The sequence below is a fragment of the Agelaius phoeniceus genome, chromosome 4, assembly GCF_051311805.1.
Source record: "Agelaius phoeniceus isolate bAgePho1 chromosome 4, bAgePho1.hap1, whole genome shotgun sequence".
NCBI lineage: Eukaryota > Metazoa > Chordata > Aves > Passeriformes > Icteridae > Agelaius > Agelaius phoeniceus.
In genome coordinates, this window is record NC_135268.1 from 13,906,424 (window position 1) to 13,928,267 (window position 21,844).

General features: G+C 46.7%; 1 long non-coding RNA gene across 1 annotated transcript in view; it reads left to right on the forward strand.

The window, feature by feature from the left end:
- Positions 1 to 280: 280 nt before the first annotated feature.
- LOC143693929 (uncharacterized) overlaps positions 281 to 21,844 on the forward strand; it is a 107,932-nt gene continuing 86,368 nt past the window's right edge. Inside the window, exon 1 of the long non-coding RNA XR_013181987.1 lies at positions 281 to 355. This is a non-coding gene — a long non-coding RNA (uncharacterized LOC143693929). The remainder of the gene's footprint in view (positions 356 to 21,844) is intronic.

A 21,844-nucleotide genomic window follows, 5' to 3' on the forward strand; every position in this document is an offset into this window, starting at 1 on the left:
CCCAGAGCCCTTGGGATCACATACAGAGAGTACCACCAAGTCTGCACAAACAGATTGACATCCCAGGTTTGGTACAGCCAATGGGATTTCTATGGATTTATAGCAGGCACCAAGTTGGGTCTATAGGAAAGCTGCTGGTTTGAAGGGATTGCATATGGCCCAGGAGAGCAAGGAGAATGGGAAACATATGCTTGGCACCCACAGGTACTGCAGAACCAAGTGAGTGTGAATTGCTAAAGCGTAGTTTACATAATCTGGTCAATAATATGCACAGATGGAGCCTGAATGTATCGCATGAATCAGGAGATGCTGAGCGCCGTAAGGGATGGCACAGCAGCAAACTGGAACTTTGAGGGTAAATTGAGAAAATATTTTCTATTCACTGGAGCAGAGGGTAAGAAACCCAATAGAATTACGAGGTGTTTGCTGTGGACAGCAGCGCTGGCCACTGATGTGCGTGAAATGGGTCATGTTGGGAAATGCTGGTATAAAACCAGTTGGGGTGGGCAATGTGCCCAGTCTGCAGAATTCTCTCACACTACCTCTGGACTTGAGTGGTTGGGGGGGTTCAGTTAACAGAAACGGTGCTTGCAGATAGATTGGGATGGATGGGAAGTCTTCTGTCCCTTTATCTACCAGTCAATTTTGGTGAGCTTTGAGTTAGAGCAGAGCTCTTTCCTTGGTATTGCTGATCCCAAATTTGCTTTGCTCAGCTTGAAGGTGTTTCTTGTCAGGGTTGATGTGATGTCACCTGGATGGAAGGCAAAAATGTGTGTTAAAGCTTGGACTAGAGCTGTGATAAAAACACATTTCCCCCAGTTGTTCTGGACACCTGTGCTTTTGCCAGTAGAACAGTCAGATGTGCAGTGGATAAGCTAAAGGTGCTTTTGGGACAGAGAGCCTTTAACTTGAAGCAGCGTTTTGCTGCTCGCTCTATTAGCAATTCACAGTAGTGTGGGTGACAAGGATCAGCTCTAGCCTGGTGGGTGGAAAGGACCATTGGGCACCAGCACAGGAGCCACTGGTATGTTTGTGGTGTGTGGAGGGTCAGGAGTCCATCAGAAATTGAAATAGGAGACTTTGTGTGTGCAATTCCTTGCTAACATCTCAGCAGAGATGGAAGTTGGCACATATAGAGTCTTTGCTTGGATCTTTTGTTTTTATATGCTTTGCCAAAATTTAGTTTGGCTATTTTCATTTTATGTAAGTGTGAAAAATGTTATCTGTTTAAGTTGCTTCTTTGCACTTGTATGAATAAAAAATGGCTTTAATTAAATTAGGGAAGAGCTTTGACAAGTGATTTGTCTATAATACGTACTTATGGTTTGTGGCATTTCAAAGAATAAATAACCAAGATGTTGAGGCTTAAACATTGGCTGCTGCACATGTTCTGTCATTTCTTCATGGAGGGAGAAGTGGTTTGAGTGTGGATTTAGGTCCCCATCCTGCAGATCTTGCATGCTAGGTCTCCCCTTTCCTTCAGAGATAGGGAAGGTGCCTGTCAATGACACGGGGAGGGAATTGAACTGGAAGCAACCCAAAGGCAAGGCTAGGAAAGGCTCAGATTGCAGCTCTGCGGCCCTGCAGGAGAATCAACAACAGTAGGAAACTCGGTGAACTCATATGCAAATAAAGCCAAATAACCTTCAGAAGGCTGGAAGGAGTTGCAACTCTGGAGAGAATTTGCCACAGTCCCAGTGGCACATCAGGTGCAGGGAGACAAGAAAGTAGGTGGAGGGTTGGGGAAGGAGAGGAGGGGGATTCAGAAAAAGAGGTGATGGGTTAACAATGCCTAGCTCAAAAAGAAGAGCTCCTGAAGAAAACTGCCTTCCAGGATTATTGCTTATGATGGGATTTTTGCTTTGCCTTCCTTAGCATTTGCTTTACTTGGAAAAGACAGGAAAGCCAAGAGAATGGAAGGATCAGGTCGCCTCACCCTGTTGTTTTAGGGGCTGCATTGACATCGTGGGCATTGGCAAGTCCCAGCTCTGGGCACAGAGGAGCCGAGGCAAGGTGACCTGTCCAGCAGAGCAGGGCTGTGAGGCCGGCCGAGAGCCTCTGACCCGGGCTGTGCATGGAGCAGCTCTGGCAGCCCCGGGCCCGGGCCTCTGTGGTCTCTGTCAGCTGCAGCTCTGCTGGGGCACAGCCCACCCTTTTATTTATTTGTAGCTTTTCTCCCTGACTCTTTGACACCCACCACCTCCCTGCCAGCCTGGTGTGGCTGATCAAGCTGTTCAAACAACTGGAAGACATCAGAAGTTAAACACTCATTATTTTAATTTGATGCTAATCATGTGTTAATGAGACTAATCCTTGCAATGATTCAGGTAATTTGCTTAATGGCTGCCCAGAGTACAGATTACAGCAATCAGTCACATCTGATAAGATGTCTGTTGTGGAGGAGCCTGTCAGGCTGTCAGGTGAATGAGGTGGGAAAAGACTAAGGAGCAAGATCTGATCCGGTGTAAGTCGGGAACCTTCCTGTTGGGAAGGGCATAGGAAGGGGCAAGGCGGCAAGTCCCCCTGCACAGCCAGGTTTGTGGCAGCCAGGGAAAAGCACCTCAAATCTCTGTGCTTCAGGGCTGTTCCATCTGGGATCCGGTCCTGTCCTGCCTGGAGAAGGACTCACACAGCCTTGTGCATTGGACGCTGTGTTCTTGAGGTCATTTGGGTCATGTCTGAGCCTTTGGGTGTAAGAGACACCCAACTGATCCCATGAGGTAGTCCTCTACCATAATTACAAGCCCGTGTCTCAGTTATTGTCTTTGTGGCGGATCCCTTCAGCATGGCTTCTGTTGGCAGTGAAACTGAGGTAGCTTTGGAAAGCTGCTCGTAGCCACCTGTCTTCCAGCAGGTCTTGGCTGGACAAAGTGAGGTTCAACAGAAATACTTACCTGGGGTGTAAAAACAGTTGTAATTTAAAGAGAGCCAAGCCTGGATTTAAACGAGAGAGTGCAGGTACCCAGTAGTGCCGTTGATGGGATGATGCTTGGGTGCTTGTCAGCACAGCCCCTGTCCCTGCAGGCATGTTAATCCAAAACCTCCACTTGCCGGGCCTCAGCACCTGCCCCTTCAGAGCTGCACTGGCTCAACCCCCCCAAGAAAACACAACTGGAGACAATCTCATGTGGGAGATGTGAGCCCAACAGCTACCTCTGAACTAGGGGCTGGGGTTTGCTCTGTAACCCCCAGCAGCAGGATTTTTGTGTGATTCCTAAAATAAAGACTATGATAGCTTCTAAAAACCTAGTTTGAAAACAGCCATTAATCATGTTCCTGTCTGCAGATTCAGGAATGGGAAAATGTCTTTGGCTTGTCTTCCTGATGCGTGGCAGAAATTACTGTTTTTTCAGTGGTATTTAGATTCCGCCATTTGTGGCAAAATATGCTGGGATTTAATCAATTTGCATCTCTGCTTAAGGCCCAAATTGTTACAGGCTTTAGGGGGATGACATTGTCCTAAAGCACTCATTTAATGATTTAGAGCAAACAGATGGTTTTATTTTTTCCCATTAGAACCTTTCAGCTTTTCTAGTTACATAGAGATATAATTATTATCTCTCCCTTTGATTAAAATGCAGAGTATTAATGCCTTACTCTGTCGGGTTCCAATTGCATTAGTTCTCTGTGGGTTTATTAAGTGCTGTTGAGTTGACATCATGTCCAACACAGTGTGCTGCGTGAGTCTCTGGAAATCAGCTGACAGGGAATACCAGGCACTCGGCATCCTGGCAGGGCTGCCAGTGTGTGAGCGCACGTTTGGGGCGTTAGAGCAGGAGGCTGGGCTGGGCTGGGCTGGGCTGGCTGCTGGCAGGGAGCTGCGTCCTGTGCAGGGGGGGTTGGTAGGCGACAGTAGCTGGTAACGGTGGTTGCTGTGACACAGGCCTGTGTAGCATGGCTTGGAAGGTGCAGAAGATTCTGTCCTTTTGGAGCAGGGCACACAATAGCAAAATGCTGAGCACACAGAATTTGGGTTGGGAATTAAGCAGGAATTTGTTACGGTCTTGAATATTGTTTTTTTTTTAAACTGATGGCTGAACAGAAATGTTAATTCTGTGTCATAGTGGGTGGAGCTGAGGCATGAAAATCTTTTTAACAGCTCAGAGGTTTTGGCTTAGGAACACTGTGCAGGAACATCAGCACTGGGACACATGCAAAAAATGCTCATATGGTTTATTTACAGTGTATGATGAGTGAGTGGCAGTCTGTTTGTATGTTTTATGTCTTGTGCTGTTTAGTTTTATATGTTGGTCACTCACTGATCACTTGACCTGTCATTTTTCAGTTATTTGTGAACACCTTATGTTTATCAATTACTTTTCCAGGCTATAAGTTACCTTTTTTGAGGGCATAATTTCTTTATAATATATGTTTTAACAGCATGATTTGTTTCATGTTTGTAATTAATTTTGAGCTTTGAGACTAAAATTGCATGAGAAATCGTTATGGAGAGAGCTATTACCTCAACTATTGCTGCTAAGGACTTGTAATAAACTGGGACTCTGTCTCTTTTATTACTGACTTGATTTTAGTGGTCTTGGAAGTGGGATTTAGGATGTTTCTGTGGTGTCAGTGCTTTCCCTTTCTGAAAAGTGGTTGAAAGTTCCACTGTGTTCTTTTGGCACAGCATGAAGGATTTAGGGAATCCTAATTCCAACTTAATTCAGAATAGCAAAGGAGCTGCTCGGCCTGACAATGTTTTCTTACACGTTGTTCCTGGAACACTGAGCAAAGCCCTCAGAATAACACAGTCAATGTAGGAAACGGGGATTTCTTCCATTAATATCAGGTTTTCTCTCTTATTGTCTTCTTTTCAAAGACACCCAACTTTCCCTGAGATGACTGAAAGTTTCTTTTTCCTGGAAAGACAAAGATTTGTTTTTTTCCTTTTTTTTCCTTTTTTTTTCTTTTTTTTTCTTTTTTTCTTTTTTTTTTTTTTTTTTTTTTTGTTTGGTTGTTGCTGTTGTACTATCCAGCAAGCCCGAGGAAATACTGAAAAAATGACAGTTTCAAATGTTTGCTGGACATGCCCAGAAATATGGCATTTCTCAATGACACTCTGTGAGGCTTAAAGTCTTTTTTAAAAGGGGCTTATTCTGTGGTAGGGATGACTTGAGGGAGGCTCATAAATGGAGATCTTTGTGAAGGACTTCATGAAGAGGGTGAAAGATGGCAAAATTTAGTTTCAAGTTAAGTACTTAAAAATGTGACAGATGTTTTCTGCTTGAGAACATAAAAATCCTTTTCCAGGTAGAACTGGGATGGAAAGCTTTGCTTCACATGGTGTTTTAAGCAAGTTCTGCACAGTAAGTGGCATTTTCAAACAAAAATGGACATTGTTAACAAAGGCGTATCTGGAGGCAGTGTCTGTGCTGTGAAATTAGTGTCTCTAAGACAAAGTTGAAGGCAGGCAGCTTGATGAAAAGCATTGATAGATACATATTTTGGGTTTAACATTCTCAGCAGTGCTGTAGGTGGACGTGTGGCCTAAAGAGCCAGAGGATCTGCTGTCTTCTTTCTGTGCATTGGTGCATGTTTGCTGGTACTAGATGAAGGTAACATGAATTGCAAAATTTCTCTATAAGAAGACTTGATATTTTTATTTAAATTTCATTACTTACCTTTAGCTTTGCAGTATCTTAATTTGTTGGGATCATATCCCAAGGCTGGTGGGAGTACATGGAAGTGGGAGTTGCAGATTATGTTATGGTTTGTCCTCTACTTCTGAAGTAGATTTTCCACTAACTTGTGTTTGGAAAAGCACACATTTGGAATGTTTGTGTAATGTAAACTATTATCCCTCTAATTCCCTGTCCATCTGTAGGACAAACGTTTAGGCTGTGTACAAACTATACCAAGTGTATATCATCCATAATGTATGCCTGTATATGAGAATGTGCCACCAATGTCAATTTTTATTTTATTAAATATAAGCTGCTCTCCCATCTGCGCATTGGCGACCCCATATATTGTTTGCCAAAAAAAAAAAAAGGCACCATTTCCAAGCATTCAATAATTTCACATGGAATGATATGGAATGCCTCAGTTTCTTTTCTCCCTTACATTGATAGAACTCCTTGAGTTTTGATTCCTCATGGCTACTTGTTCCTTGCTGTGTGAGAGCAGTGCCCTGCTGGCCAAGCAGCTGCGTGGGCTTCGCCCGGTTCACCGGCCAGAGCCGCCCTCTGGCCCGTCCGTGGCTGCCGTGATGCCACCGGCTGCAGAGCTGCAGCTGTGCTGCAGGCAGCTGTGGTTCTGTCCTCCCTCCCAAGCCTTCTCCCACCACCATCCAGCACTCCAGCCACAACAAGGCCTTTAAATGAGCAAGGGGACAAATGTTTGCTCTTCATGCTCTGGCAGATGAGCTGCTGGGACCTTTAGTTGGCACCTCTCTGTGGTTCCAAAGGAGGCAACCTTGTCACGGCTGCCTTCTTCCCTTTTTTCCCACTGTAGGGATCTCGCACTGTATGTGTATGTAAGAGCCTGAGTGTCTGTGTGGCTCGTGATACCCCGCAACAGAGATTGACAGGAACCAGAAGCCAGGTTCATCAAAGGCACAGATTTCTGATCCAGAATTGCAGTGACTGATCTGTGCCAACACAGACCTAGACTGGCCAGATAGACTGAACAGGAGGAAAACGCAATGCCAAAAGGAAGAAGCTGAAACCTAATTAATCAGAAACAAATAAGTCATCCTAATGGCAGCACAGAAGTGGTACCAATTTAATTGGAGAGTACCCTATGTTCCGTGAGGATGACACTGTGCAGCAATTCCACTGCCAGTTACTGCCGTCACAAGCGCTGAGTAGTGAGAACCGAGTGAGTTAGTGCCTCACATGGGCTGGATTCTGCTCATTTCAGTTCAAGCCCCCTGGGACTGGAAGTTCAAATCCTACTTATGGATTTTGACCTCTTTTTCTCTGGGTGTGACATCCAGATCATGGGGCCCTCTCAAATCCGTCAGTCCTCTGCATGGTTTAGAATAAAGAGAGTAGTTTTCAGAGAAATTAGATGGATGTGATGGTGTGATAATGAGGTGTGTTCACCAGGCAAACAGGATGGGGGCTGGCTGCTGTCTGAGGTAAACCTCAGAAATTTGGGGTATGGCAGGACCTGAAAACAGGTGCTTTTTCACCACAGAAGGGGAGGAGGTGTGTGAAGCATGAGAACAAGTCACCAAAGGTCCCAGTGAAAAGGAGATGAGGGGAGTGTCTGTTCATTCTCTCTGCCGGGCCAGCAGCATCCCTAACTCACACCACACTGTGCTCAGCAGCTGCAGCGAACAGGGCACCTGGGGCTGGGAGGATCCCTGCCTTCTGTGTCCAGGAGATTAGTCCCCCTCAGGGCTTGGAGAATGCTAACCAAGAGGAACCCCATGCAGAAATGGCACAGCTGCTGTTTCAGGCCAGTGGAGTTAGATTGACTTGGCATGAGGAGCAGAGCCAGGCTGGGACAGCATAGCAGGACTCCTTTGCTGTTCCTCTGGATTTGCCATAAGCTCTTCAAGTTACTGTCATGGAGAAAGGCACTTAAAAAGGGACAGAACCCTTCTGAAAGAATCAGTGCAGATGTCGTGGCTAGGAGGGCAGTGGCCAAGCCCATGGCTACCAGGTGTCTGTTTACTGAAAGTGCATGAGCATGTTCATATTATCCTGAGGGACTGTGACAGTGTGTCATATCATTGGAGACAGGTAGTGTGTCCTGCTTGGGAGCAGCAGGTAATGAGAGATAGCACTGTCTGGGAGAGCTTGGACTTGAAATGCTTATGGTAGGAAGTGTGGGAGAGGGCAATCACAGGTGCTGGATAAAGGTCAAGAAAGGAGACCTGTGTCCTCCTGCTGTGTTGGGAGTGCTGGCTTTCTCTGGATGAAATTTGGCACTCAGTTTTCAACAGCTATTAGACCCCACAGATTTAGAAAACCCAACCCTTAACAGAAAATGTTGGATGAGAGAGAAAAATCACTTCTGTTTCCTTGGTTACAGAAGAACATGAATAAATTATATGGGGGAAAAAAAAAACTCAGTTCATTTTAAGTGGTCATTTGTGACAACTGGTCCTGTGAGCACTTGGGAGGAAGAAGCAAGAGCTCTTCCTCTCTGGATTGGCCCCTGTGTATGGTGTGCAAAGCTGGACAGCTCACCTCTGTGGGCAGCCAGGCTGGCTGGGCCAGTGCTGGGGTGGGGAAGGTGAGGGACCCTTGCCACTGGCAGGGAACTCGGGCAGGGGGAGAGGCTCTGGGACCCCATGTCACACCTCAGCTCTAGTCAAGTGAACCCTGCGTATCAAGCCCAAATTTCAGTGAGTTGAGGTCTGCAGCCTGATTCATAGATCACCTAATTTCCTGCTAGCTGAGTTTGCAGAGCCTGTGTGTGACTTGGGTATTTCCATATGGAACTGTTTTACCAAGATGAGGTGTGAATTTAAAGTGCCCTCAGGAACATTATCTTCTAGAGTACGTTATTTTCACAGAAAAATACTTTCTTTGCAATTTAGTTGATGTCACTTTAGAAATTGTTTGAAGGATGCCAGAAAGCTATTCTTAGTGTAGAATAAGGGATCCTTCTGGATAGCTGTGCTTATTTAATGATCTGTGTTTATTATGGACATGCATTGGTAACCTTCATTCAGTTCAGGAGGATTATGGATGTCTGGGTACCAAACTTGCTTTGGAAATGGGTCTTGGAATCTGTTAGCTTTGATTTTTCCTAAGCCCCAGCCCTGTCTCTGTTCTAAAGAAGCTGTTCTTCTACAAAGCTGGGTCTGATTTCCTGTTGGATTACCTTCAGAGGCTTGTGGGCAGAAGCTCTTGGTGATGCTACTTTGCTTGTACAGAATGCTTTTTATTTCAGAGGAGAGTTTACCTGCATGTATAGCTTCTACTCTGGAGGCTGGGCTAAAGGTCATCCTTTTCAGGATGGTGATCTCAGGCGTGGCATGTGTAGAGGATTGCTTTAACCTTGTTCATGACTGCATTCTATGAACAGCGTCAGAGTGTTTGGAGGAGTCTCTACATGGGATACCACAGACCTCCTGCAGTAAGGGTGTCTGGCAGGCCCCAGGGCCCCCAGGCAGCAGGAGCAAAGGCTGTGAGAGGGTTCACTTTTCAGTGCGTTCTGGATGGTGAATGGGGGGTCACTGTTCTGAGAATGCAATCACTGAGGGTTCCTTCCAGAAACAAGAGGCAGTTCTCCAATGTGGCACCACAGGAAACCCAAGCACGCTATCCTTCAGCAGTGGCCTCAAGGTCCTCTCCAAGTAAGGAATGGCTAGGGAGAGTGGGATGGACTGCAGCAGCCAAAGCCTCTTCTATGGGGATCCTCTGCCATACAGAAGCTCTTGGAGCCCTTGGGTAGGCAGCAGAACTCGCTCTAGGCTGGGCATGGCAGATTCCAGCATCAGGGCCAGCTGTTCCCGACCCCCACTGCCTCTGCGGATCCAGCAACGTCCCCTCACTTACACCACACTGTGCTCAGCAGCTGCAGCAAACAGGGTACCTGGGGCTGGGAACAGGGGCTGGGAGGATCCCTGCCTTCAGTTCTGCCATTTACAATTCTGAGATAGGAAAAGTTAACACACTTTGGAAGAGTTTTTTTCTTTTTTTCTGGCACTTACAAGTTCAGCACGCTTTTGTGCATTCCAAGCAGTCCTGCCCAGATCGACCACCTGTTCCCTAATTCTGGGTATAGGCAGGCTATAGTTCTTTTCCATATGGGCAGTGTAATTCCATTAAGTAGCAATCCAGCACTCTTTTTTTAACATTAAACCTCGAGAGTTAATCATCCATCTGTGTGTAATCATTGATTCCATTAAGCCTTATGGCCTTGTCAGATTATCAAACATTTTAAACAGCACTTTTTTCTTTTTTCCTTACTCGACAGCAAAAGCATTTGTTGGGGGCACGATTCAAGTGAAGTTTTCAAGCCATACCCCAATCTTAGAGACATTTACATTTCCCAAATCCTCTCCCTGTTCCCAGACACAGAGCTGGCCTGCATGGGGTCATTTGTGTCACACACTGGGTCATTTAGGTGTTCTTGACAGGCAATGCCAGGATGTTTACTTGATGTTGGCAACTCCCCCACTCCTGTAAAACCGATAAAGCAACACAAAACCCAACAAAAACACCCAAACAACCCCCACACATGCTTTTTTCCCTGATTATTCAACACTCAGGGCATACTCACATCGCCTCAAATTTTGGGATATTACGGTACTTGTGCTGCAGTCAGAACAGCCCCTCAGACTGATGGATGCATCTGACCCTTATTTTTGTAGGAACAGGGCAACCTGTTGTGCGACGGCACGTAGAGTTTTTAGTATGCAAACAGAACCAAAAGCTGTTTCTCCCACGCAGGATTTGAAAAATAAGGACATGATATTCCTGGAATTAACCGTGTTCTCAAGAGATTTCCTAAATGTGACAGTATAACTTTGCATAAGCATGTAATTACAGCCTGGTTATTGTCCAGAAATTCCTGAAATCAGAGCTCAGTGGTTGGTCTGTTGGATGAAGAGGAAGGAGATGGTTCAGAGCTGCTCACAAAATCTAGAGCCAAGAGGGTGGTGGGTCACTGTGGCAGGTAACAGGTGAGGGGTTAATAGCAGGAGGCACAGTTTTTTCCTTCAGACTTTTCCTTCCTTACATATTTATTTCCCTTAATTGCATTTAGTGTCACCTCTGAGCCAGGGATGCAGTTGCCCCAGACACTGTCTGGAAAAGCAGAGGGTTTCTGTGTCGCTGGAGACATGTCTTGCAGCTGAAAAGCCTTCTCAAATCTTTGATAAAAGCTGCTGAAACAGAGTGAAAGCTCTTGGTACAAGGCATGCCAGTAATTTTGGGGTTTCGGCCTGGATCACATTTGCCCTGTGCTTGGGTCAGATAATTTATCCTATGAAAAGTACGTATTTCAACTGGGCTTTTGATGACGCTGTTTACTCAAAACTTTTTAAATGAAGAATCTGTGAAGATACTAAGGTGACTTGGCAGGTGAAGAAAAGAAGTGACCAGACAAGTGGGGAGGTTTTGATTTTGAACTATTCTATGAATTTCAGAATCTGTGAAGTGCTGGCAAAGAATCCAAATACCACATCTGATTCCAACCAAACCACTGTGATTTCTACTGAACCTGATTTAAAACCCAACAAAAATAGCAAGCCGGGGGGGGGGGTGGGGGGGTTGGTTTCTTAGTTCCTTGTTAATTGCATTCGTTTCTTTTTTTTGGAAAAATATTAGAGTGATAATTAGGCCACACATCATGTGTGGTTGGATAAATACTAGTTACATGTTGAGAAAGGGGGCAGAAAATTGTATCTAATGAAAGGAACTGGTGCCAAATAGTATAGAGATTTGCATTTGTCTTGGATAAATGCCGTGTGTTCACCTCGGCTGAAGGAGGAGGTCATCGGGAGCGCAACGTGCCCACGCAGCGCTGACAGAGGCCAGGGACTGTTCTGCTGGCAAACAGGTCACCAGCTGGGCTCTGGGTAGCACAATGGCTGTTCTGCAAGCAGTGTCTTTGGGAATGTTTGAGTTGAGATGTCGGTTCCTGCGCTTTGTACAAAGCTGAGGCCTGCTGTTCTCAGCCGTGGGCTGCAGATACAAGGCCTCTGGAGTGGGATGAGGGCTCACTACCTAGGAACCAACAGGAATATATATATACAGGACAAAAGCCTGGTGTTTCTGCTGTGAGCACCTGGTTTTTGTGGAGCTTTTGTGTCCTCTGGAGGTTGTGACCAGTCTGGCCCCCAGGGCCACCGATAGCAACACCACAGTTGGCATGAGGGAAATCACTGAGCCATGTGAGCAGGTGTCTGGAAACTCAGTGTATTGTGAATTCTGACTGGAATTTCATGTGCTTGTGCATCACTGAACTGGAGCAGCCATGAGGCAGTGCCTGGTAGGATGAAATGGGAGGCGTTGGGGTGTTTCAGACAGTCCCACGGAGTTCAATATGGCCACTTCTGGCCTAGTGGGAAGCCTGATGCTTTGGCTTAATGGATAACTTAGGCAGCAGCTTGACACATTCTTAGTCTGAAGTTTTAGAAATGAGGAAGTGCTGAATGTTGCAGTTAAGAAAATTGATAATTGCATCAGTGAGTTGTCTGGCTAAGGGACTTAGTAGAAATGCCTTTAGCCCTCAATTTCAAAATTGCTGATTTTTCCCCCCCCCCAGTTTCAAAAGTATAAGAGGGGAAGCAAGTTGAATTGCTGTTTGTCTCCTAGCATTTCCCTTGAGCAGATAGAAGGTACTTGAAAAGAATTTTTAGTGGGCTTTCCCATGCTTTAAATCATGCCATAAATGTTAGGTCTTATGGTGATCAAGTAATTACCGCACACAGTACATGTGTGCTAGGAAAAGCTGTCCAGTTTGTTTATACCCAAAATCTGCACTGGGCACTTCTCTGTGTGTTGTAGAGCCTGGATTTCCTTGTGCCAGCTCGAGTGAGGGCAGAGCCACCCAGTCCTGTTTGGAGCAATTAGAAAAGTTGCCTTTCTCCAATCAAAGAGAGGTATTAGCAAAATGAATGGGAGTAATTAAATCTAATTTAGTCATGTAAATGAGTTTAATTAAAAGAAATCTACCCTTTAATAACTTGAGAGGGAAAGGCACTCCGCATGGAGTTTGGAGTTTGGTTAAGCTAACGAGACACAATAGCTGAGCTGATGAGCCCATGCTGTTGTCACCTGCCATGGGCTCGGGGAGCCAAGGCCTTGGGGTGGGCACCCCAGGAGTGACAGCTCTTCCTTTGGCCTTGGAGTCCTACCTACTGACATTTGTCATACTTGAGGAATTTGCAGAGAAAATCCTCCAATGATTTTGGGAAGAATTGGCACATGGGTTGAGGTATGGCATTTTGGGAAAAGGATCCTTGAGCTGCTTAGCTGCTCCCCTGTGTTGCATCCTACAAGACCTTTTTGTATGAAGCAGATTCCTTAAATATCTAGTCATCGGCAATAAGCTTTTACTGCTTATCGATGAATCCAAAGTTGAGAAGCAGTGTGGGGAATGGTGCCAGGGGAGCTCCCAGTTTTCCAGGAGTGGCTGTGTGAGCCATGTGGCTCCTTCCTGGCTGCCTGACCTCATGTTTCCATCGCTTGGAGGGTGCTGCTGCCAAGGGGTATCATTTGAGGCCCTTCCTGACAGGTGTGGCCATGGGGTGTTCTGGGGCAGGACAAGGGCACAGAGGTGAGGATGGCCATGGGGGGGAAGAGTTCTGCTCCCAGCAAGGTGTCATCTTCCTCCTAGGAGAGCAGCTGTCCATCCTCTACAAGTTGTTTCTGAGTGTATCACTTGGAGCTTTGACCTTTATTCCTTGTGGTGAATTGAAAGTAATTTTACTTTTCATATCACTGTGCAGTGCAGCGCTGCTGGCAGCACTGTGTAGGAGATGTTTGTTCTTCTCAGTATAACAAGGGGACTGACAAAGAGGACTGAGGCCTTGTGCTTTCCACCTGGGAAATGCCAAGGTGTGTTAGAGCAACAGGGAAGGCTGGGGCTCATAAACACTGGACAAATGCCTGATGCTATGTGCCATGGAGGCTGCTCAGAAGGCGGGTGGCCCTCTTCTCCCATCTGGGATTCCTGACCATTACAGAGTGCATGTCCAGTGGCAGCCCAGGGCCTCCTACCTTGGGAACTGGGCCTCTCATTTGGCCAGGACACAGCAGCCTGCCACATCCACTTTCTCTGGAAACAAGTAATTCTGGTGAATCTTTCCTTCAGAGTCATTGGTGCTATCTGTATGTGTTGTCAGGGACTGGAATTCAAAGGCCGGAGGCAAGTTAAAACAATGAACCCAAACAGCAGCTGAAGGGAGCTGAGCAGAGGTAGGGAAGAGGGGCAGCAGCCGGTTTCAGCTCCCTGCCCACATCTGGTTCCGGTTTGCTAAGATTCACTGAGATTGTTAAAATCATCTGGTTTTACGTTCTTACCCTGTCCAAAGCCCAAGCTTTGGAGCTGTCTGTGCCAGGGACTGCTGCTGACTGGGTTGAGTGTTCCTCAGGGATGTGGGCAGGGGTGCTGGAAGGGCTGCATCAAACAGGCTGCTTGGAAAAAACCCATGAGAGCAGTGGCTCCCATTGGCATAGCTGGCAAGTTCTTCCATTCCAGAGGCTTGTAGATTTGTGTGTTTATTTTTATGGCTTAATTTACACCAGTTGGGACATGTTTGGCCATTAATTTCTGTTACTCCTTGCCTATTGAGGAACCCTGGCTAAATGATGTTCTTGTGGCTTTATGCAGATCAGTTGTCTTATGCTTAGTGTCACCACTTCACCCTGGTAATGTGCATGGTGTGGAAGGATTTTATATGTAGATCAGTTGTGTAGCTAAAAATTATTTCAGTAAGCCTAACTGTATGTATCAGACCCAACTATAGCAATGAAGTGATTTTTAAATTTCTATTTTTCCTTTGAATGTAGCTTTTTGAAAACAGTTGGCAACTGCACCATCCTATTGTATGTTTTCTCTTTCATGGTCTTTCAATTTTCTGAAAGTAGTCTCTCTCATAAAACACTTCATTTCTTCTTCAATAATAGCGAGCATTTTGCAGCTGGAATTTCAAGTGCTGGTTCAGATCAGCATGTACATTTTGATGGGATGAAGCAGCTTCTAAAGAGTTAGTATGTGATTTCAAAAACCAGTTCTTGGGTTCAGCTCCTCTCCTGATGCCGTCTGCTGGATTTCCTTTCCCCAACAGGCAAACCCTTGTCCAGGTGGACATTTCCACCACCTAAATCTCCTCCCAGCCAGCTGCAGAGACTCTTTTTAAAGCAAAGAAAATTAAATACTTGAAAATATAAGTCTGATTTGGGTTGAGCAAGATGGAGGTGCTCACAAACAAAAAAATTACTGAATTTGGATTCCTCCCTTCCTCCCCTTCTCTTTGATACCTCCTCTCTGGTATCAAAGCAGTTTTTTAGAAATTGCTGGTTTGAAGACTAAATTAAATTCAGACAGCTTTGTTAATGATGCCCTGCACTGGTTATTTGCTTTGACTTGGCTGAAATTAAAACTTTTTTTCTCTGCAAATTATTTGCTTCTTCAGGGTTTTGTCCAAGCTGGTTCATCAGCACAGCAAAAGCAGTTTGAGCTGTCACGGCTCCACTGGATTTACTCAGGTTTGCCAGCCTGAAAGAAATCAGCCAAGCCATCAAAGTAAAATTAAAATAAAAACTTGGGAACCAAGGTACTGGAATCAGTTGCTAGGAAGAGTTGTCTGAGGGCTAAGCTGTGGGACTCAGCAGGCTTTTGTAGGCATTGTCCTGTGTGCTGCATTGATCTCATCCTGTTCTGGTGGCTGGATTGGTGCTGGAAATGCAGGGGCAGTGCTCTGCAGGACCCAAGGAGCTGCTGGAACAAAGCTTTGCAAAAAGAACCTGGAAACTGCGTAGAAATGTGCATGGACATTGCTCATGCTTGTGCCCATCCTCAGCTCTTTTGCTCCTTGCCAGGAGGCCAGACCCTTAGCAGCCAGGGAACGGGGCATGCACAGGCTCTCCAGGTGGTGTCTGCTGCAGGGCTCAGTGCTGCCATTGATGTTTCTCTGAGGTATCCTCCATCCTGGGCAGAGCTGCGCTGGCCTTGTTGGATGCTGTAGGATGTGGGGGCTGCCCTGGGATGCTCCAGGAACAGCCATCACTGTGGATATGGAGATGGATGGGCACCGGCTTTGGCTGTGCCGGTTCTGAGAGCTGCCTCCTTCCTCCCAGCTGCTGAGTGCTTCTCTCAGGCACCACATGTGTGTAAAGGCAGAGCTGGAGAGTGATGGCAGCAGCCACAGAAGGCTATAAAATGAGACTGAAGCAGGAAATACTATTTAAGTATTTGCAGGGGGGAAAAAGTCAAATTGCTGTTATTTACACCTGCTGTAACAGGGATTAAATCCCATAATGAACTGCACTACTCTGGATTGACACCAGAGAGCAAAATTTATCCTGCTAACTGGGTGTTGCTCAGATTCTATCAGACTGTGCTGGCTCGCTGATGATAGAGGGCTCTGAGCTTTGCTGCTGCTCCTCAGACTGTGCATTGCCTGCCTGACCCTGAGGCTGCTGGAGCCCTGCAGGGTCCCTCTCAGCCTGGGCTGGGCACAGTGGGCTGGGGGAAGCTGGCACAGGCAGGCAGAGACCCTCCTGTGTGCTCACAGGGCATGTGGGCCCATCAGTCACATCTTTGGGGCTGCCAGGGTTTGTAAGTAAGCCCTGCTTCCCCTCCTGCCACTGCCCAGGTCATCGGTGGAGCCGTGTGCTGGAGCGGAGGATGCGTAATTGAGCACGGCTGTATCCCAGTGTATTCGGGGTGCAAAACATCCCTGTGTACGAACAGCGCTTGTGTGTTAATGTGCTTTTCCTTCATGCAGGCCTGGTTCCATTAGGAAGGGAGGCATTGTGTAATATAATAGACATGATTAACTTTAATTGCACTTCTTTGTTGGGAAAATAGACATGTAATTAAAAACCTGACATGCGTTGTACTTTTTTTCTCCAACAATTTACTTGCTGGCATGTCTTCAAGCGGATATTCTGCAAGGCCCTCGCTACTTACTCATGCACGTCTCCCCAAGTCCAGCTCCTAGCTTTCTGAAACCCCGGTGTCTGATGCCCAGACTGAACTGGCTAGTTAGCATATCCTAGCTAGCTGGTCATTCCCTTCTTTCCCAAGAGAAAAAGAGCTGCGGGTCTTAACATGCTGCTCATTTTGTGGGATAATTTGGGGTATTGATTTACTGGAAAATGAGATGCTCTTTACCTTCTCACTACTGAGGAACATTGCCAGTTCTTGCTCAGAGTTTAGAGTCCACAGAGGGTGAGGCCAGGCTTCAGTTTTACCTGTTAAATCATAATTCTGGTTTGTCTGGACTCCAGACCCCTTTTCCAGAGTCACTTCTGTGTATGCTGCAAAAATATTTTGGGGTTTCTTAGCACCATTCTTCCCAGGAAAAAAAAGGGGAAGTTCAGATAGCCCCAGCCAGGCAGTGTTACCCATGGCTGATTTTAGTCCTCTGGCAGAGTCCTTTCCCTTTGGGAATTCCTGTCTGTTTTCCTGCTGAGGTCTCCAAGACAGGGCTGAGTTACTGAACTGAACTGTTGTACCCTGGCTCCGTGACGTGGAGCGATATGGGTCCCTTTGCCTGGCAGCACAAGGACATAGGTGAAAACCTGAGATGGTCTCACCTACCAAACAGCTCTGGGTGGTACAGAGCACTACTCAGCCTTATAGGAGCAGATGAACAGGCACCTAGCACCAGAGCTGTACACTTTGGCTGTGCTCCAGGGTTGTAGGTATCTGCCAGGGACACTGCTCACACGGGGCAAACTCCAGCAGAGATCCCCCCACGAGAGCTTGGGAAATGTATGGGCCTTCTGTGTTACTTAAGCTGGGCTGCACTGTGTTCTCAACAAAATTCCTGCTGTCCTGGAAGACACTGTTGCTGTGCTGATGATTTGTGCTCAGCTGTTCCCGGCCTCTGGGAAGGTGGGGTTTTATGGACCCCTCATTCCATTTGTTCTGTTTATTTCTGCCACACTTTATTTTGTCCATCTTTCTATGGTCTGTGTTGTTTTCTGGTTCCTTTATTGTCATTATTCAAAACATGAATAGAAGTGAATATCCTCTAAGTTATGAATGTAATCAATTTTGAGTCTTTAATTGTAATTTTTTTTTCCATAAAATTCTTTTAATTTAGTCTAATATAATGGCACATCAAGCAGTAATGGGTACATTAAATTGAATCATGATGTTCATATACACATTTTATGACACAATCAAATATCCCAATGCATTAATTCATGTCAATCAGTTAATAAAATCAAATAGGAAACATTTCTCTAGTGCTGTTAACTGTGCTTCTCCCATTTGGAGGGTGACAAGATGGTGAGGGCCTCTATATCTTGCCTAGTTGGAGTTTTCTTGGCTGTGTTGGTGTCAATATATTACTTACTTGATGAGTACAAATCATGTCAGTTCCCGTGGCCCCCCACCAAAATCCAGTAACAGGGAGCATAAGGCCCCACCTTTACCTTGTCCTACCCCAGTTCTGTTGGTACAGTCCTGCCCCCAGAGACTCCCCTAAATAAGAAAGGAATATCAGCTGTGAACTTGGGGGATAACTTCTCTTTAAAGATGTCTTCCCTTCTGATGTTGGCATTCAAGGACAAAGAGCTGCAGCGAGTTTACTGCACACTCTTGTGAGGAAGGAGAAAAGGAAATTTCCTTCCTTAGCGGTTGGCATTGGAGCCAGCAGTTTTTTGGGCTTCTCATCTGCTGCATTTCCAGAGTGGATGCCAGCTGGACTGCAGAGGGTGCTGAACCTGCAGTAGGTCTCTTTCCCTCCTTCACTTGTAAGCACAAGTTTGCTTTCTACTAACCCTGTTCCTTTGCCTTGCTAATAGCCTTCTGACAGGTGTTTAACCGTTGGTGTACAGTGCTGGATGGAGAATGGACCTTTTGTTCAGCAGTTACTCAGTGTGCATTAAAAGTGGACTGTAACAAAAGCAGTCAGATACAAACCTTATGGGCTCTCCACATCCTGGGCTAGGGCAGCAGAGTGTAAGTGGTAGCAGCTCTTCCTTCTTGTGTAAAGAAAGGACTCATGTCAATAAGCAGCTGAGTAGCTGAATGAGTTGTGTCTGGATAACCCAGCAAGTGTTCCTGAACTGACATTCCCAGCCCACATGCTGGGAATGTTTGCTGGAGCTGTTTCCTCCATGATGCTTTAAAAGTTTATTTCTTTGGGTTTTATTTTCCTTTGTTTTATGCAGGCCTATGTGCAGGCGTCCTAAATATCATGTCTGATCTCAGAGTGAGAGCCATCATATGGCAACCAAAAGGGGGGATTTCTGGCTCCAGGGAAAGGGTCTGGATGTGATTTTATGATTTTGTCAAAAATTCAGTCTCTTCATTACAGAACTTTGAGCAAAGGCTGGAGATGTGCATGGCAATTAACATGAACACTGACAGCTGGGTGTTCACCGGGGCAGCTGAGTCTCAGAAGTCAGGGGTGGGGTTGTAGGGATGTGTTTAACTCGGTGACATTGGCTGGAGAGAACTCTCCATCGGTTGACCATTCATTGCTCTCCGGCTCCTTGTTCCCTCATAATCCTGTATGTCACAGACACCATTTGTGTTGGGAAGGAAATGGGGGAAGAAAGCACTGGTGTCTGCACCCTGTCTGTCTATGGTGGTAAACAGCAGAGTGTCAGGGCATCTCTCAAATGTGCCAGGCACAAGCTGTGCCAGAGGGCTGGAACAGCTGCTTTGGGGCACAGTCCTTGTAACCCCAAGCATTGTGCCCAGTGCCTGTACCCTCTGTGGAATTAGAACCTGGCCAGGCTCACTGGCAAGCGTATGTGAAGAGGATGTCTCTTGCTGGCTGCTTATTTCTGCCTGACTTGTCACTGGTGTCTGACTCAAGGTGTGCTGAACTTGGGTTCCTGCTCTTCAGTACCTCTGATGTTGCTAGTAAGGAGTAGCCACTGTGGAAATGCAAATGAGAGTGGAACTGGGAGATGAAAATAAGCAAAGCCCAAGACTTACCAAGGACAGGAAATGTTGAAGGCAGCTGTGATAGTCCAAGGTGTGAAATATGTGTAAGGACACAGCATTTGGACACCCGTTTTTCTGCTGAGTGGGTTGAAATCCTCCAAGCCCTTGTGTTCTGATATCATCTGATATTATGGTTGGTTTGAGAACAATTAGGAATGACAGCGTCATGCATCTGGATCCATGTGAGTGTGTGTGAGCAGGGAAGGGAAGGGCTGGGCTGCGCTGGTGGGCTGGCAGAAGTGAGGGGGCTCTCTGCTGATGGCACCACGTGTCCAGCAGTCCCCAGTGAGTATTTGCTTTTTTCCCCCTTACCTCCCCATCACATTATATGAGAGAAGGATTTTTAAGACTGTTGATCTACAACCTAGGTGGAAGCAGTTGATTAAGTTTAAGCTCAAACACTGACCCATGATGGTCACCCTGCTCTGTGCTGTGCCTGTTGGGGTGAAGGTGCTTTCAGAGCAGGATAAAATTCCTTCTAAATAAATAGTTTTGACATTTCCTTTTCTGTATAGTGCCTGTGAGGAATGGTACCAGTGGCATCTTGGTAGGGACAGCTCTGTTAGGCCATTTCATGGCCCTGTGGTGTCCCTGGAGTCATGTCAGCTGTGGGAAGGAATCAGCATCTCTGGTTTGTCATCTCAGAAGTTTCTGTAGGCTGATAGCTCAGCACATTTCCCAGGTCTGCTCTGCCTGATGCAGGAGAAGATGTTTAGTCAGCAGAAACAGAGAACAGTTCGTTGGCTGTTGGCATTTTATTCCACACACCGCAGTATTTGTTTGCAGGATTGTCACAAACCCAACAAATCTGTTGGAGGTGCCCACTGTCAGAGGGTGTTTCAGAACTGTTTCTGTACAGCTGGGATTATATGCTCCACTCTACCTCTGTGCTGGAGGGTGTGAGGGAACCTTTGAGAAGAGCTGAGATACCCTTCACTAGAGAGCCAGACTGGTTTCCCTGTCAGGAGGGAGACTTAAAGCCTGGGAGGAAGAGTGGCAGGTGGAAGGAGCTGAGGGACAGGCCTGGCCTGTGCAGTGCTGGGGCTGGGTGGGATTTTGAAGGAGAACACAGGCAAGAGCAGGCAGTGAAAGCCCTCTAAGCTGAAGCTACAGGGAGAAATTTGGTTTAGGGAAGGAGGTTCCTTGTTTTATTTGTCTGGGTAACACTTCAGGTCTGTAAGTAAGAGATGGTCCAAGGCATTGGGTAAACCCTGAGACAGAGCAAAGTCAGGCTGTTCTGAAAGCAGGTGCTGCTGTTCCCTTGGTTGAAAACTCATGAGGAGGGACCAGGGCTGGGGAGAGGGAACAGAATTTGTTCATAAAAGGTCTCTGTTTCTCCATCCCCGTTGCAATGTCCCTGCCTGTGCAGGATGGATCCCAGGAGAGCTGGAGGGAGGGATGCAGAAAGGGAACAAGTGTCTGAGTGGGACAGGAGGGCTGGGAGATCCCTGCTCTCAGAAGTCTCTTTCCAGAGCACAGACAGATGCCGCTGGGCTTGTGCTGCATGCGTTTTAGAGTCCAATTCCCAGCTAAGGCTCCCCTTGGCAATGGAGTGGAGGGTTGTGGAGGCAGGAATAGCAGTCCTCCCACATCTATGGAGCAGATAAACAGCTGCCATGGGGGCTGGGCAGAGCTTTTTGCCTCAGGCTCGGACCCGTCAGGCATTTTGTGGGAGCGTGCCAGCATCCGCATTTGACAAGGCAGTGGGTTGAGGTGCTTTCCCTTCCTGGCTGTCCCTCCCCACTGCCCCTGGACTTAAAATATTTAAAGAGCGTATTGCCCTCCCTGGGCAGCATGAAAAGGCAGAGATGGTTTTGTTGGCAGTGGCAGTACCAGGAACAAGATGTGACTCTGCAGGCTCATCCCCTCAGGTTCCAGCAGATCCATTTGGGCCTCTGGGTCTGACCACTGCCCCACGGCAGCTGGAGTGGCTGGGAGCAGAGCACAGCATTGCACCTCTGGCTCTGACAGCCCTGTCAGCCCTTCTCTGGGTGTGCAAGGGAGCCTGGCTGTGACAGGTCTGTCAGTCCATCTCCAGGTGTGCAAGGGGAGCCTTTTTAAAGGAAAACCTTGCCCGAGATGCAAAATGCATATCCATTTCTGTCTGTAACCCAAATTAACAGCCTGCAGGGTGGCTCCAGCAGGAGAATGGGCCCATCTTCTCTCTCCTGCTATGGTCTCCAATAGCAGCATTTCCTTCCTTCTGCTTTCACCTCTGGCAGTGGGGACTCTGAGTAGTCACTACTTAGAGCTGTGGTGGCTCGGGCTTTGGGAACGAAGGACTGAAACACTCCTC